The 16,597-nt window shown below is 39.4% G+C and overlaps 1 protein-coding gene and 1 long non-coding RNA gene across 4 annotated transcripts in view; both read left to right on the forward strand.

Annotated features, from left to right (window-relative positions):
* Window positions 1-16,597, forward strand: part of RNF130 (ring finger protein 130) — a 189,167-nt gene that overhangs the window by 102,467 nt on the left and 70,103 nt on the right. The window lies entirely within an intron of this gene.
* Window positions 1,233-4,669, forward strand: LOC145509234 (uncharacterized). Its single transcript, XR_014055934.1, has 2 exons — window positions 1,233-2,243; window positions 3,370-4,669. It is a non-coding gene; the product is annotated as an uncharacterized LOC145509234 (long non-coding RNA).

A 16,597-nucleotide genomic window follows, 5' to 3' on the forward strand; every position in this document is an offset into this window, starting at 1 on the left:
ATTATGGAGTTATATAAGTGGATGACAACAATAGCACAAAAGCTGAGAGGGATGAAATGAAAGAATACTATTGTAAGGCTCTTAAACTATATGTAATGCAATATATACCTGAAATTAGACTAGTTACATATCTATACTTAAACCCTAAAGTAACTACTGCAAAGAGTTATAGCTAAATTGAACAAAGGAGATAAATGGAATTATTTAAAAAAATCCTAAAGAAAACAGAAAAATCAGGAAAAGGGAATAAAGAGTAGATGGGACAAATAGGAAACAAAAACCCAAAGTAATAGACAAACATAATTGTATCAGTGACCACATTAAAGTGTACAATCTAAACACTGAATTAAAAGCAGAGACTTAACAGATTGGACCAAAAAAACAAGCAAGACCCAACCATATGCTCCATATAAGAAACCTAGGTCAAAAGGATGAAGAAAGCTACACAATACCAACACAATTCAAAATAAAATTGAAGAGGCTAATTAATATCAGAAGATTGCAGAGCAAACCTATTGCTAGGGATAAGTCACTTCTTAATAATAAATGGTCAGTTTATTATGGTCAGTTGGGAACATTACATTTAAACATTCATGCAGATCCCCTGGAGAAGGGAATGGCACCCACTCCAGTATTCTTCCCTGGAGAATTCCATGGACAGAGGAGCCCGGCGAGTTACAGTCCATGGGGTTGCAAAGAGTTGGACGTGACTGAGTGACTAACACACACACAATATCAAAGCTAAAAAAAAAATACGAAGTGAAAACCTGCAATGAGAAGTAAACAAACCTGCAGTTATTGTCAGAGATTTCATTACCTCTCTCTCAATAACTAAAAGAATAAGTAGAGAGAAAATCATTGCATCTATAAAAGACTTGAATCAAGTAACTTTACCTGGTTGATGTTGATGGAACACTCCATCCAACAAAAGCAGAACATAGATTCTTCAGAAGCACTGTAAAACAAGTCTCAATAAATTTTAAAAGAATTCAAGCCATACAAAATATATTCTCTGACCTCTTGGAGTTAAAGTAGAAATTAATAACAAAAATCTCTGGAAAACCCCCTAATGTCTAAACTAATGTCTAAATGACCCATGAGATGAAGAAATCAAAAGGTTAATTAGAATATCATTTGAACTGAATGAAAATAAAACATACCAAAATTTTAAAGATGCCACTAAAACAATTTCTGTATTAGAGAAGAATGTCTAAAATCAATACTCAGCTTACACTTTAAGAAATCGGAGAAAGAAGAGCAAATTAAACCAAAAGTAGGCAGAAGAAAGGTAATAAGAAAGATCAGAGCAGCAGTTAGCGAACTAGCAAACAGAAAAACAGTAGAGAAAATTACTCAAAGAACTAAAATTGCCAAGCCTCTGGCCAAACTGATCAGGAGAAAAAGAGAAGGCACAGATTAGCAGTGTTAAAAATGAGAGCGATGACATCACTACAGATTATGGAGATAATAAGGAAATCTTTTTTTTTTTTTTTTAAGGAAATCTTATGAACAAGTTTTGTGGAGAAGGAAATGTCAACCCACTCCAGTGTTCTTATCTGGGAAATCCCATGGACAGAGGAGCCCGATGGGCTATGGTCCATGGGGTCACAAAGAGTAGGACACAACTTAGCAACTAAAACAAAACATGAACAGGTTTATGCCAGTAAATTTGATAACTTCTATGAAATGGACAAATTCCAGATGATTTGATAAGTATCCCTATTTTTATTAACAAAATTGCATTTAAAACTATCCAAAAAAAGAAAACTCCAAGTATAGATAGTTTCTGATGAGTTCTAACAAAAATTTAAGGAAGAGATAATAACAATTCTATACAAACTCCAGAAAATTGAAAAGATGGGTATACGTCCCATTTCATTCTATGAAGCCAGAATCATCCTGATACCAAAACCAGACCAAAAACATTACAAAACAGAAAAGTACAGACCAGAATCCCTCTTGAAACATAGATTCAAAAACTCTAAACAAATTTTAGCAAATCATATCCAACAATATTGTAAAAAGGATAATTCATGACCGAGTGGCATTTATCCCAAGAATTCAGGTTGATTTAACATTCAAAATTAATATAATTTACCATATTAATAGACCAAAAAAGGAAAAATCTATGATCTCAGTGCATGCTTAGTCCCTCAGTCTTGTCTGACTCTTTGCAACCCTCGGAATGTAGCCTGCCAGGCTCCTGTGTCCCTGGGATTCTGCAGGCAAGAATATTGGAATAGGTAGTCATTCCCTTCTCCAGGGGATCTTGCCAATCCAGGCATCAAACCCAGGTCTCCTGCATTGCAGACAGATTCTTGACCATCTGAGCCAGTAGATGCAGGGAAAAAAAAAAATAGCCAAAATCCAGCATGTATTCTTGATTAAAAAGTCTTAGCAAGGTTCTGGGATGACGTAGGGTTCATGGAGGGCAGCTGGCCAAGAGTTGACAGACTTGCAGTATCCTTGTCTCCCCAGCCCTCACCCAAGACTGCCCAAGAGGACGAAGCCTCCCTGATGGCAGGCTCAGCATGTAGGAACCACCTGTCTGAGACTGTCCTTGTTCCTGAGGCAGACAGAGGGCCTGGTTTCGAGAAAGAAAGACTGACAGTACAAGAGTCCCTTCCCTTGGGCAGTGAATAGAATCAGGGAGTGTGCTTTGTGTGCCTCTTAAATAAAAGGAAACTTAGGGTTTTTCCTCCCAGAGCTGACCTCAGGTCTGTTCATTGCATCTGTACCACAGCAAATGATTTCTAATCCTTGATTATCTCCATCTCCACTCTCACAGGATTTGGGATGCCTCCATTGTTTTTCCACATGACCTACCAACCTACCAACAGACTTTAAAAAAATGGTCTTGAGTAGACAGCTATTCATTCCACAGGTTTTTGAGCACCTGTGGTATTTTACAAGCTCCTGTAGAACAGCTAGTACCTTGGTGAGCAGTGAGGGCAAGACCACGGGCACAAGTTTGCCATTAGAATCAAGTGAAAGCAGGTGTTAAGATCTGGCCATACACAAACAATATTGTTGGTAAACAGCAAATGTCAGTAGGCAAAGCCACTTGATTTACAAGAATTTGACTTCTTAAAGAGGTACCTTTAAAACCCCTGTTTCAACATATGAGACTTTCTCTTATTTTTTGAGGACTAGTATGGACACTGGGTTCTCCATAGCTCAGTTGGTAAAGAATCCACCTGCAATGCAGTAGACCCCAGTTCGATTCTTGGGTCGGGAAGATTCGCTGGAGAAGGGATAGGCTACCCACTCTAGTGTTCTTGGGCTTCTCTTGTGGCTCAGCTGGTAAAGAATCTGCCTGCAATGCGGGAGACTTGGGTTCAGTCCCTGGGTTGGGAAGATCCCCTGGAGAAGGGAAAGGCTACCCATTCCAGTATTCTGGCCTGGAGAATTCCATGGACTGTACCGTCCATGGAGTCGCAAAGAGTGGGACTCGACTGAGTGACTTTGATCATCATTCATCATTCATTGGCATGGACACTGTGCCTCCTTGGGGGGCAGAGGCTACAAAAGAACCGTGCCGCTGTCTTTACTGCTTGTTTCCAGTACTTACAGGTTATGGGTATGTTTTTATGATCATCTTATACACCATTACCATTGGTTTATTTTTTGTTTTCTTTTTTTTACAGTAAAAGTTGTGACATTTTTTAAATCTCTTAGCAAAATAAACATAAAAGGTAACTTCCTTAAACTGATCAGGAACATCTATGAAAAACTGACCCAGGTGGCACTAGTGGTAAAGAACCCACCTGCCAGTGCAGGAGACATAAGAGACACAGATTCTGTCCCTGGGTTAGGACGATCCTCTGGAGGAGGGCATGGCAACCCACTCCAGTATTCTTGCCTGGAGAATCCCATGGACGGAGGAGCCTGCCGGGCTACAGTCCTTAACGTTGCAGAGTCAAACACGACTGAAGTGACTTAGCACACACGCACCATCATATTTAAGGGAGAAAAACTGAATGGTTTTTCCTTAAATTAAGAACAAGAGATAGATGTGTGTTCTGATGACTGTTTCCACACTTTACTGGAGGTTCTAGCCAGTACAGTAGGAATGAGAAAAGAAATAAAGGTATCTGTATTAGAAATGAAGTAAAACTATTCATTTGCAGATAACATTATTATCTGTGAGGAAAATTTGATGAAGCTAATTAAAAAGATACTGAAATTAACAGGTTTAACAAGGTTGCAAGGTATCAGATCATTATACATTAATGAATTTTATTTCTGTTCGAGGAATGAATGGGAATTGAATTTTTTAAATACCATTTTCATTAGCATCAACAGGAAATAGCATAAACAGAATTCTTAGAGAGCTCACAAAAGATATGCAAGCCTATACAGTGAAAACTGTAGAATATTGCTGAGAGAAATAAATAAAAGTTAAATAGATGGAGAGATACACAGTTTTGGGTGGAAGACTCAGTATTAAGATGTCATTTATACATTCAGAGCAATCCCAGTGTGGATCCCAGAAGGCTTTTGTTTTTAATAGAAACTGACAAGATGAACCTAAAATAATTTGGGAAAGCAAAAGATCAACAACAACCAAAAGACATAGGAAAAGAAGAAAAAAGTTGGAGTTGATTTCAGATTTGTTACAAAGCTACAGAAATCATCACCTTGTGGTATTTCCTTAATGATAGACAAATAGACACATGGTACAAAATAGTATTCAGATATAGACCCACACATATATGGTCAACTGATTTTTGCCAAATGTAAAAAGCAGGCCAGTGGAGGAAAGACAGGTGGTGCTAGAACAATTATGTGTCATGTAAAAAAAAAAAAGAATGTTGATCCATACCTTGAACCATATACAAAAGTAACTAAAATGAATCAGAGAGCTTCATATTAAAGGCCCACATATAAACTTCTAGAAAGAAAATAGAGGAAACTCTTGTAACATTGGGATAGGCAAAGATTATTTAGATATGACACCAGAATACAATTGACAAATGAAACATTGATAAACTGACATCATCAAAATTAAAAGTTTCCCTGGTGGCTCAAACGGTGAAGAATCTGCCTTCAATGCAAGAGACCCGGCTTCGTCCCTGGGTTGGGAAGATACCCTGGAGATGGAAATGGTAACTCACTCCAGTATTCTTTCCTGGAGAATTCCATGGACAGAGAAGCCTGACACGAGTGAGCAGCTAACACTTTCACCAGAGTTAGGGAAAATATATGCAAAACGAATTCTATTTAGAGTATGTAAAGTAATCTCTAGATAGCTCTGTAGTGTAGTGGATAGCACATTGAACTCTTAGCATATGTAAAATACTCTCAAGTCAATAATAAACAGTAAACTCTAGAAAAATGGGCCCCTTCATGGATCACAGCCTTGTCATGGCGAAGGGGCTTGTGTAATTCAACGAAGCTATGAGCCATGCCGTGCAGGGCCACGCAAGACAAATGAGTTATAATGAAGGGTACTGACAAAAAGTGGTCCACTGGAGGAGGAAAGGGCAACCCACTCCAGTATTCTTACCACGAGAACCCCCTGAACAGGATGAAAAGCAAAACGACCAGACACCGGAAGATGAGCCCCCCCAGGCAGAAAGATGTCCAATATAAGTACTTGGTAAGAGTGGAGAACAATTACTAGTAGCTCCAGAAAGAATGAAGCAGCCAGGCAAAAGAGGAAACGATGCTCAGTTGTGGATGTGTCTGGTGGTGAAAGGAAAGTCCAGTGCTGTAAAGAACGGTATTGCATAGGAACCTGAAATCTTAGGTCCATGAGTCAAGGTAAATTGGATGTGGTCAAGCAGGAGATGACAAGAGTGGAAACATTGACATCTTAGGAATCAGTGAACTAAAATGGACGGAAATGGGCAAATTCAATTCAGATGACCATTATATCTACTACTATGGGCAAGAATACCTTAGAAGCCATGGAGTAATTAACCCTCATAGTCAACAAAAGAGTCCAAAATACACTACTTGGGTGCAGCCTCAAAAACCACAGAATGATCTCCATTTGTTTCCAAGGCAAATCATTCAGTATCACAGTAATCCAAGTCTATGCCCCAACCACTAATGCCAAAGAAGCTAAAGTTGACTGGTTCTTTTTTTTTTTAAATACATTTATTTATTTTAGTTGGGGGCTAATTACTTTACAATATTGTAGTAGTTTTTGCCATACATTGACATGAATCAGCCATGGGTTTACATGTGTTCCCCTTCCTGGACCCCCCTCCCACCTCCCTCCCCATCCCATCCCTCTGGGTCATCCCATTGCCCCAGTATACTAATGCATATATATGAAATTTGAAAGATGGTAACGATAACCCTATGTGCAAGACAGAATAAGAGACACAGATACATAAAGTTGACTGGTTCTTGGAAGACCTACAACACCTTCCAGAACTAACACCAAAAATGATGTCCTCTTCATCATAGGGGATTGGAATGCAAAAGTAGAAAGTTAAGAGATACCCAGAATAACAGGCAAGTTTGACCTTGGAGTACAAAATGAAGCAGGACAAAGGCTAACAGAATTTTGTCAAGAGAACATGCTGGTGATAGGAAACACCGTTTTCCAACAACCCAAGAGGTGACTGTGCACATGGACATCACCAGTTGGTCAATAGCAAAGTCAGGTTGATTATGTTCTTTGCAGTCAAAGATGGAGAAGCTGTATACACTCAGCAAAAACAAGACCTGGAGCTGAATGTGACTCATATCATGAACTCCTTATTGCAAAATTCAGGCTTAAATTGAAGAAAGTAGAGAGAACCACTAGGCCATTCAGGTAAGACCTAAATCAGATCTCTTAAATGATTATACACTGGATCACAACAAACTCTGCAAAGTTCTTAAAGAAATGGGAGTACCAGACCACCTTACCTGCCTCCTGAGAAATCTGTATGTGGGTCAAGAAGCAACAGTTAGAACCGGACATGGAACAACTGACAGGTACAAAATTGGGAAAGGAGTATGACAAGGGTGTATACTGTCACCCTTTCATTTAACTTCTATGCAGAGTACATCATGCTAAATGCCAGGCTGGATGAAGCTCAAACTGGCATCAAGATTGCCAGGAGAAATATCAACAGCCTCATATATATGCAGATGATACAACTCTAATGTGCAGAAAGCAAAGAGGAACTAAAGAGCCTCTTGATGAGGGTGAAAGAGGAGAGTGAAAAAGCTGGCTTAAAGCTTAACATTCAGAAAACTAAGATCACGGCATCCGCTCCTATCACTTCATGGCAAATAGAGGGGGAAGCAGTGGAGACAATGACAGACTTTATTTTCTTGGGCTCCAAAATCACTGCAGATGGTGACTGCAACCATGAAATTAAAAGACGCTTGCTCCTTGGAAGGAAAACTATAACAAACCTAGACAGCATATTGAAAAACAGAGACATCACTTGGCTGACGAAGGTCCATATAGTCAAAGCTATGGTTTTTCCAGTAGTTATGTACAGATGAGAGTTGGACCATAAAGAAGGCAAAGTGCCAAAAAATTGATGCTTTTGAACTGTGGTGTTAGAGAAGACTCTTGAGAGCCCTTGGACAGCAAGGAGAGGCAACCAGTCAATCCTAAAGGAAATCAACCCTGAATATTCATTGGAAGGACTGATTCTGAAGCTGAAGCTCCAGTACTTTGGCCACCTGATGTGAAGAAATGACTTATTGGGAAAGACCGTAATACTGGGAAAGACTGAAGACAAAAGTAGAATTGGGCAGCAGAGGATTAAATAGCATCAGTGACTCAATGGACATGAATTTGAGAAAACTCCAGGAGATAGTGGAGGACAGAGGAGCTTGGCATGCTGCAGTCCATGGGGTCACAAAGAGTCGGACACCACTTAGCAACTGAACAACAACAGAAAAATTGACCAAAGATTCTAGCAGACACTTTCCCAGAGAAAATATGCAGGTGGCAAATGACTGCATGAAAGGATGCTCAGCTTCATTAGTCATTATGGAAATGCAAATTAAAACCTCAATGAGATACCACTGCACACCTGTTAGAATCAAATGAAAAAGACTGGCCACACCAAGTGTTGGTGAGGAGGAGGATAAATTGAGATTTTCATACACTGCTGATAGAAATGTGAAATGGTACACTCACTTTGGAAAACATTTTGGCAGTCTCTTAAAAAGCCAGACATGCGAGACTGGCACTCTGTGCAGCCAAAGCCTGGGGCATCTGAAACTTCTGGAACAACTGCCACCGTGACTGCAGGAGACACCCTGTGACCCAGCAAGATTCACCACTGTTCCCCGCGCCATGGACTCCCGCCCGCACTGCCACCACCAGAGACCTTGGTGAGCAGGGCTTGCTGCCTCCCTTGCGCTAGGGAGGATCTCGAGCCTCCTGGGGGCTGAATAGGTAATCAGGAACCCAGAGGCTTCAGCATTGATGTTTTCCCTTCTCAATGGTGTTTCTGGTGTCCACCTCAGGAGTCTCCTTGGCCAGCCTTGATATGCTTGGAAATTAAACAGCATCCACAGCATATATTCTTCTTGAAAATTTTCATTTTATATGTTCAGTACTGACAGAGTGAGAGACAGGCCAAAAGCACAGCAGTAGGTGTGGAGAGGTGATGGAATATCCACCAACCAGATAGTCATCGCTGGAGTAACTGGAAGCATCTGAATGTACTATCAAAAAGTAGCAGCTCGGCACAAATCACTGGACTAACCTTAGGAAGGCAGAAACCAACAGGAAGAAAGAATTCAACATTGAAGCCTGGGAAGAGAAGACCTCAAACACAGTAAGGTAAAAAATAATAATAATAATGAAAAGGCAGAGAAATACTACACAAATGAAGGAGCAAATTAGAAACATAGAAGTCCAAATAAATGAAGAGGAAATAGGCAAACTACCTGAAAAAGAATTCAGAATAATGATAGTAAAGATGATCAAAAACCTTGAAAACAAAATGGAGAAAATGCAAGAATCAATTAACAAAGACCTAGAAGAATTAAAGAATAAACATACGGAGACAAACAACACAATTACTGAAATTTAAAATACTCTGGAAGGAATCAATAGCAGAATATCTGAAGCAGAAGAACGAATCAGTGAGCTGGAAGATAAAATGGTGGAAATAACTTCTGAAGGGCAGAATAAAGTAAAAAGAATGAAAAGACCTGAGGATAGTCGCAGAGACCTCTGGGACCACGTCAAACACACCAACATTTGAATTACAGGGGTCCCAGAAGAAGAAGAGAAAAAGAAAGGGTATGAGAAATTTTTGAAGAGATTATAGTTGAACTTCTCCCCAACATGGAAAAGGAAATAGTCAATCAGCTCCAAGAGGCAAAAAGAGTCCCATACAGGATGAGCCCAAGGAGAAACACATAAAGACACATCCTAATCAAACTAACAAAGACTAAACTCAAAGAAACAATATTAAAAACAGCAAGGGAAAAGCAACAAGTAACGTACAAGGGAAGCCCTGTACATTTAACAGCTGATCTTTCAGCAGAAACTCTGCAGGCCAGAAGGGAATGGCAGGATATATTTGAAGTACTGAAAGGGGAAAATCGACAATCAAGATTACTGTACCCAGCAAGGATCTCATTCAGAATTGATGAAGAAATAAAAAGCTTTTCAGACAAGCAAAAGTTAAGAGAATTCAGTACTACCAAACCAGCTTTACAACAAATGTTAAAGGGACTTGGTCAAGAAATAGAAGAAAAAAGATCAACCCCAAACAATTAAGAAAATGATAATAGGAACATATATATAGATAATTACTTCAAATGTAAATGGATTAAATTCCCCAACCAAAAGACACAGACTGGCTGAATGGATACAAAAACAAGATCCATATATATGCTGTCTACAAGAAACCCACTTCAGACCTCAAGACACATACAGACTGAAAGTGAGAGGATGGAAAAATATATTCCATGCAAATGGGAAGCAAAAGAAAGCTGGAGTAGCAATCCTCATATCAGACAAAATACACCTTAAAGAAGATTACAAGAGATAAGGATGGTCACTACATAATGACCAAGGGATCAGTCGAAGAAGAAGACATAACAATTGTAAATATCAATGCACCCAACATAGGAGCACCTCAATACATAAGACAAACACTGCTGCTGCTGCAGCTAAGTCGCTTCAGTCGTGTCCGACTCTGTGCGACCCCGTAGACAGCAGCCCACCAGGCTCCCCCATCCCTGGGATTCTCCAGGCAAGAACACTGGAATGGGTTGCCATTTCCTCCTCCAATCCATGAAAAGTGAAAATGAAGTCACTCAGTCATGTCCGACTCTTCCGTGACCCCATGGACTGTAGCCTACCAGACTCCTCCATCCATGGGATTTTCCAGGCAAGGGTACTAGAGTGGGTTGCCATTTCCTTCTCCAAAGACAAACACTAACAGACATAAAAGGAGAAATTGACAGTAACACAAACATAGTAGGAGATTTTAACACCCCAGTCATACCAATGGACAGATCATCAAAACAATATTAATAAACACAGGTCTTAAATGATACATTAGATGAGATGGATCTCATTGATAACTTCAGGACATTTCACCCAAATGCAGAAGAATATACCTTCTTTTCAAGAGCACATGGAACATTCTCCAGGACAGACCACATCTTGGATCATAAATCAAACCTCAGTCAATTTAAGAAAATTGAATTCATATCAAGCATCTTCTCTCACCACAATGCTATGAGACTAGGTAATTACAAGAAAAAAACTGTAAGAAACACAAACACATGGAGATTAAACAATTCATCTCTAAATAACCAACAGGTTACTGAAGAAATCAAAAGGGAAGTCAGTAATTTTCTAGAAACAAATGACAACGAAAACACGACAACTCAAAACCTATGGGATACAGCAAAAGCAGTTCTAAGAGGGAAGTTTATAGCAATACAATCCTACCTCAAGAAACAAGAAAAACATTGAATAGACAACCTAACTTTACACCTAAAACAACTGGAAAAAGAAGAACCAAAAAAAACCAAAATTAGTAGAAGGAAAGAAATCATAAAGATCCGAGCAGAAAGAAATGAAAAAGAAATGAAAGAAACAGTAGTAAAGATTAATAAAACTAAAAGCTGGTTCTTTGAGAAGATGAACAAAATTGACAAACCTTTAGCCAGGCTCATTAAGAAAAAAATAGAGAAGAATCAAATCAACAAAATGAGAAATGAAAAAGGAGAGGTTACAACAGACAGTGCAAAATATGAAGTATTATAAGAGACTATTATGAACAACTATATGGCAGTAAAATGGATAACCTGGAAGAAGTGGACAGATTCTTAGAAATGTTCAATCTTCCAAGACTGAACCAGGAAGAAATAGAAATTATGAAAAACTCAGTTACAAGCACTGAAATTGAAGCTGTGATCAAAAATCTCCCTAAATACAAAAGCCCAGGACCAGATGGCTTCACAGGAGAATTCTGTCAAACATTTAGAGAAAAGCTAAGCCCTACCCTTCTAAAAATCTTTCAAAAAGTACAGAGGAAGGAACATTTCGAAACTCATTCTACAAGGCCACCATCGCCCTGATACCAAAACCAGACAAAGACAACACAAAAAAAGCAGGCTACAGGCCAATATCATGGATGACCGTAGATGCAAAAATCCTTAACAGAATATTAGCAAACAGAATTCAGCAACACATCAAAAAGCTCATACACCATGATCAAGTTAGGTTTATTCCAGGGATGCAAGGATTCTTCAATATATGCAAATCAATGTGATACTGTATTAAACTGAAAGATAAAAAACATATGATAATCTCAATAGATGAAGAAAAAGCTTTTGACAAAATTCAACACCCATTTATGATTCAGTTCAATTCAGTTGCTCAGTCGTGTCTGACTCTTTGGGACCACATGGACTGCAGCACGCCAGGCCTCCCTATCCATCACCCAGAGTTTACTCAAACTCATGTCCATTGAGTCAGTGATGCCATCCAACCATCTCATCCTCTGTTGTCCCTTTCTCCTCCTGCCTTCAGTCTTTCCCAGCATCAGGGTCTTTTCAAATGAGTCAGTTCTTCACATCAGGTGGCCAAAGTATTGGAGTTTCAGCATCAGTCCTTCCAATGAACACCCAGGACTGATCTCCTTCAGGATGGACTGGTTGGATCTCATTTCAGTCCAAGGGACTCTCAAGAGTGTTCTCCAACACCACACTTCAAAAGCATCAATTCTTTGACACTCAGCTTTCTTTATGGTCCAACTCTCAACATCCATACATAACTACAGGAAAAATCATAGCTTTGACTAGATGGACCTTTGTTGGCAAAGTAATGTCTATGCTTTTTAATATGCTATCTAGGTTGGTCATAACTTTTCTTCCAAGGAGCAAGCGTCTTTTAATTTCATGGCTGCAGTCACCATCTGCAGTGATTTTGGAGCCCCCCCAAAATAAAGTCTGCCACTGTTTCCACTGTTTTCCCATTTATTTGCCATGAAGTGATGGGACCAGATGTCATGATCTTAGTTTTCTGAATGTTGAGCTTTAAGCCAACTTTTTCATTCTCCTCTTTCCCCCTCATCAAGAGGCTCTTTAGTTCCTCTTTGCTTTCTGCTATTAGAGTGGTGTCATCTGCATATCAGAGGTTATTGTTGTTTCTCGTAGCAATCTTGATTCCAGCCTGTGCTTCATCCAGTCCAGCATTTCTCATGATGTACTCTGTATATAAGTTAAGTAAGCAGGGTGACAATATACAGCCTTGATGTACTACTTTCCCGATTTGGAACCAGTCTGTTGTTCCATGTCCAGTTACAACTGTTGTTTCCTGACCTGCATACAGATTTCTCAAGAGGCAGGTCAGGTGGTCTGGTATTCCCATGTCTTTCAGAATTTTCCCGTTTATTGTGATCCACACAAAGGATTTGGAATAGTCAATAAAGCAGAAATAGATGTTTTTCTGGAACTCTCTTGCTATTTCGGTGATCCAACGGATGTTGGCAATTTGACCTCTGGTTCCTCTGCCTTCTCTAAATCCTGCTTGAACATCTGGAAGTTCATGGTTCATGTATTGCTGAAGCCTGGCCTGGAGAATTTTGAGCATTACTTTGCCAGCGTGTGAGATGAGTGCAATTGTGTGATAGTTTGAGCATGCTTTGGCATTGCCTTTCTTTGGGATTGGAATGAAAACTGACCTTTTCCAGTCTTGTGGCCACTACTGAGTTTTCCAAATTTGCTGCATATTGAGTGCAGCACTTTCACAGCATCATCTTTCAGGATTAGAAATAGCTCAACTGGAATTCCATCACCTACACTAGCTTTGTTCATACTGATACTTCCTAAGGCCCACTTGACTTCGCATTCCAGGATGTCTGGCTCTAGGTGATCATACCATTATGATTATCTGGGTTGTGAAGATCTTTTTTGTATAGTTCTTCTGTGTATTCTTGCCACCTCTTCTTAATATCTTCTGCTTCTGTTAGGTCCATACCATTTCTGTCCTTTATTGTGCCCATCTTTGCATGAAATGTTCCCTTGGTATCTCTAATTTCCTTGAAGAGATCTCTAGTCTTTCCCATTCTATTGTTTACAACTCTTCAGAAAAAATGAGCATAGAATCAACCTACCTCAACATAGCAAAGGCCATATATGATAAGCCTACAGCAAACATTATTCTCAATGGTGAAAAACTGAAAGCATTTCCCTAAGATCAGGAACAAGACAAGGGTGTCCACTTCACCACTGTTATTCAGCATAGTTCTGGAAGTCCTAGCTACAGCAATCAGAGAAGAAAATGAAATAAAAGGAATCCAGATCAGAAAAGAAGAAGTCAAGTTCTCACTGTTTGAATGTGACGTGGTACTGTACATAGAAAACCCTAAAGAGAGTATCAGAAAGTTACTAGGGTGAATCAGTGAATTTAGCAATGTTGCAGCATACAAAATCAATATGCAGAAATCCCTTGCATTACTATATAATAACAATGAAAAATCAGAAAGAGAAATTAAGGAATCAATACCATTCACCATTGCAACAAATAGAATTAAATATCTAGGAATAAACTTACCTAAGGAGACAGAAAGAACTGTAAACAGAAAATTATAAGACACTAATGAAAGAAATCAAAGATGACATAAACAGATGGAGAGATATTCCGTGTTTGTGTAGAAAGAATCAATATTGTGAAAATGACTCTTCTACCAAATGCAATCTACAGATTCAGTGCAATCTCTGTCAAATTACCAATGATATTTTCCACAGAACTAGAACAAAAAATTTCACAATTTATATGGAAACACAAGAGACCCCGAATAGCCAAAGCAGTCTTGAGAAAGAAAAGTGAGGCTGGAGGAATCAACCTTCCTGGCTTCAGATTATACCACAAAGCTACAGTCATCAAGACAGTATGGTACTGGCACAAAAACAGAAATACAGACCAATGGAACAAGATAGAAAACCCAGAAATAAACCCGTTCACCTATGGGTACATTATTTTTGACAAAGGAGTCAAGAATATACAATGGGGCAAAGATAGCCTCTTCAATAAATGGTGTTGCAAAAACTAGACAGCTCCATGTAAAAGAATGAAATCAGAATGCTTCCTAACACCATCAGTTCAGTTCAGTCGCTGAGTCGTGTCCGACTTTTTGCAACCCCATGAATTGCAGCACGCCAGGCCTCTCTGTCCATCACCAACTCCCAGAGTCTACCCAAACCCATGTCCATCGAGTCAGTGATGCCATCCAACCATCTCATCCTCTGTCGTCCCCTTCTCCTCCTGCCCCCAATCCTACCCAGCATTAGGGTCTTTTCCAATGAGTCAACTCTTCGCATGAGGTGGCCAAAGTATTGGAGTTTCAGCTTCAACATCAGTCCTTCCAATGAACACCCAGGATTGATCTCCTTTAGGATGGATTGATTGGATCTCCTTGCAGTCCAAGGGACTCTCAAGAGTCTTCTCCAACCCCACAGTTCAAAAGCATCAATTCTGCAGTGCTCAGCTTTCTTCACCATCCAACTCTCACATCCATACATGACCACCGGAAAAACCATAGCCTTGACTAGACGGACTTTTGTTGGCAAAGTAATGTCTCTGCTTTATGCTATTTAGGTTGGCCATAACCTTCCTTCCAAGGAGTAAGCGCCTTTTAATTTCATGGCTGCAATCACCATCAGCAGTGATTTTGGAGCCCAAAAAAATAAAGTCTGACACTGTTTCCACTGTTTCCCCATCTATTTCCTACACAAAGATAAACTCAAAATGGATTAAAGACCTAAATGTAAGACCAGCAACTCTAAGACTCTTAGAGGAAAACATAGGCAGAACACTCGATGACATAATTCAAAGCAAGATCCTCTATGACCCACCTCCTAGCATAACAGAAGTAAAAACAAAAGTAAACAAGTGGGACCTGATTAAACTTAAAAGCTTTTGCACAGCAAAGGAAACTATAAGCAAGGTGAAAAGAATGGGAGAAAATGATAGCATTCCTCAGAATGGGAGAAAACAATAGCAAATGAAACAGTTGACAGAGGATTAATTCCCAAAATATACAAGCAGCTCATACAACTCAATACCCGGAAAACAAGCAGCCCAATCAAAAAGTAGGGAAAAGACCTAAACAGACATTTCTCCAAAGAAGCCATACAGATGGCTAACAAACACATGAAAAATGCTCAACATCGCTCATTATTAGAGAAATGGAAATCAAAACTACAATAAGATACCACCTCACACCAGTCAGAATGGCCACCATCAAAAAGTCTACAAACAATAAATGCTGGAGAGGGTGTGGAGAAAAGGCATCACTCTTGTACTGTTGGTGGGAATGTAAATTGATACAGCCACTATGGAAGATGGTATGGAGATTCCTTAAAAAACTAGGAATAAAACCACCATATGACCCAACAATCCCACTCCTAGGCATATACCCTGAGGAAACCAAAATTGAAAAAGACACATGTATCCCGTTGTTCACCGCAGCACTATTTACAATAGCTAGAACATGGAAGCAACCTAGATGTCCATTGACAGATGAGTGGTAAAGAAGTTGTGGTACATATACACAATGCAATATTACTCAGCCATAAAAAGGAACACATTTGAGTCAGTTCTAATGAGGTGGATGAACCTAGAACCTATTATACAGAGGGAAGTAAATCAGAAAGAGAAAGATTAATATTGAATTTTAATGCATATATATGGAATCTAGAAAAATTATACTGAAGAATTTACTTACAGGACAGCAGTGGAGAAACCGACATGGAGAATAGACTTACGCACAAGGGGAAAGGGGAGGAGAGAGTGAGATGTATGGAGAGAGTAACATGGAAACTTACGTTTACCATATGTAAAATAGATAGCCAATGGGAATTTGCTGTATGGCTCAGGAAACTCAAACAGGGGCTCTATATCAACCTAGAGGGGTGGGATAGGGAGAGAGGTTCAAAAGGGAGGGGATATATGTATACCTATGGCTGATTCATGTTGAGGTTTGACAGAAAACAACAAAATTCTGTAAAGCAGTTATCCTTCAATAAGAAAATAAATTAATTTTTAAAAAGTCAGACATGCCTGCCATATTAGCCAGTCTTCCCTGTTTCATAGCTGTTTGACCCAGCAGAAAGGAAGCACAGATCCTTACAAAGACCTGTGTACTGTTTGAAA

This window comes from Giraffa tippelskirchi, chromosome 6 (genome assembly GCF_054371585.1).
Source record: "Giraffa tippelskirchi isolate mGirTip1 chromosome 6, T2T-mGirTip1v1.2.pri, whole genome shotgun sequence".
Lineage (NCBI taxonomy): Eukaryota > Metazoa > Chordata > Mammalia > Artiodactyla > Giraffidae > Giraffa > Giraffa tippelskirchi.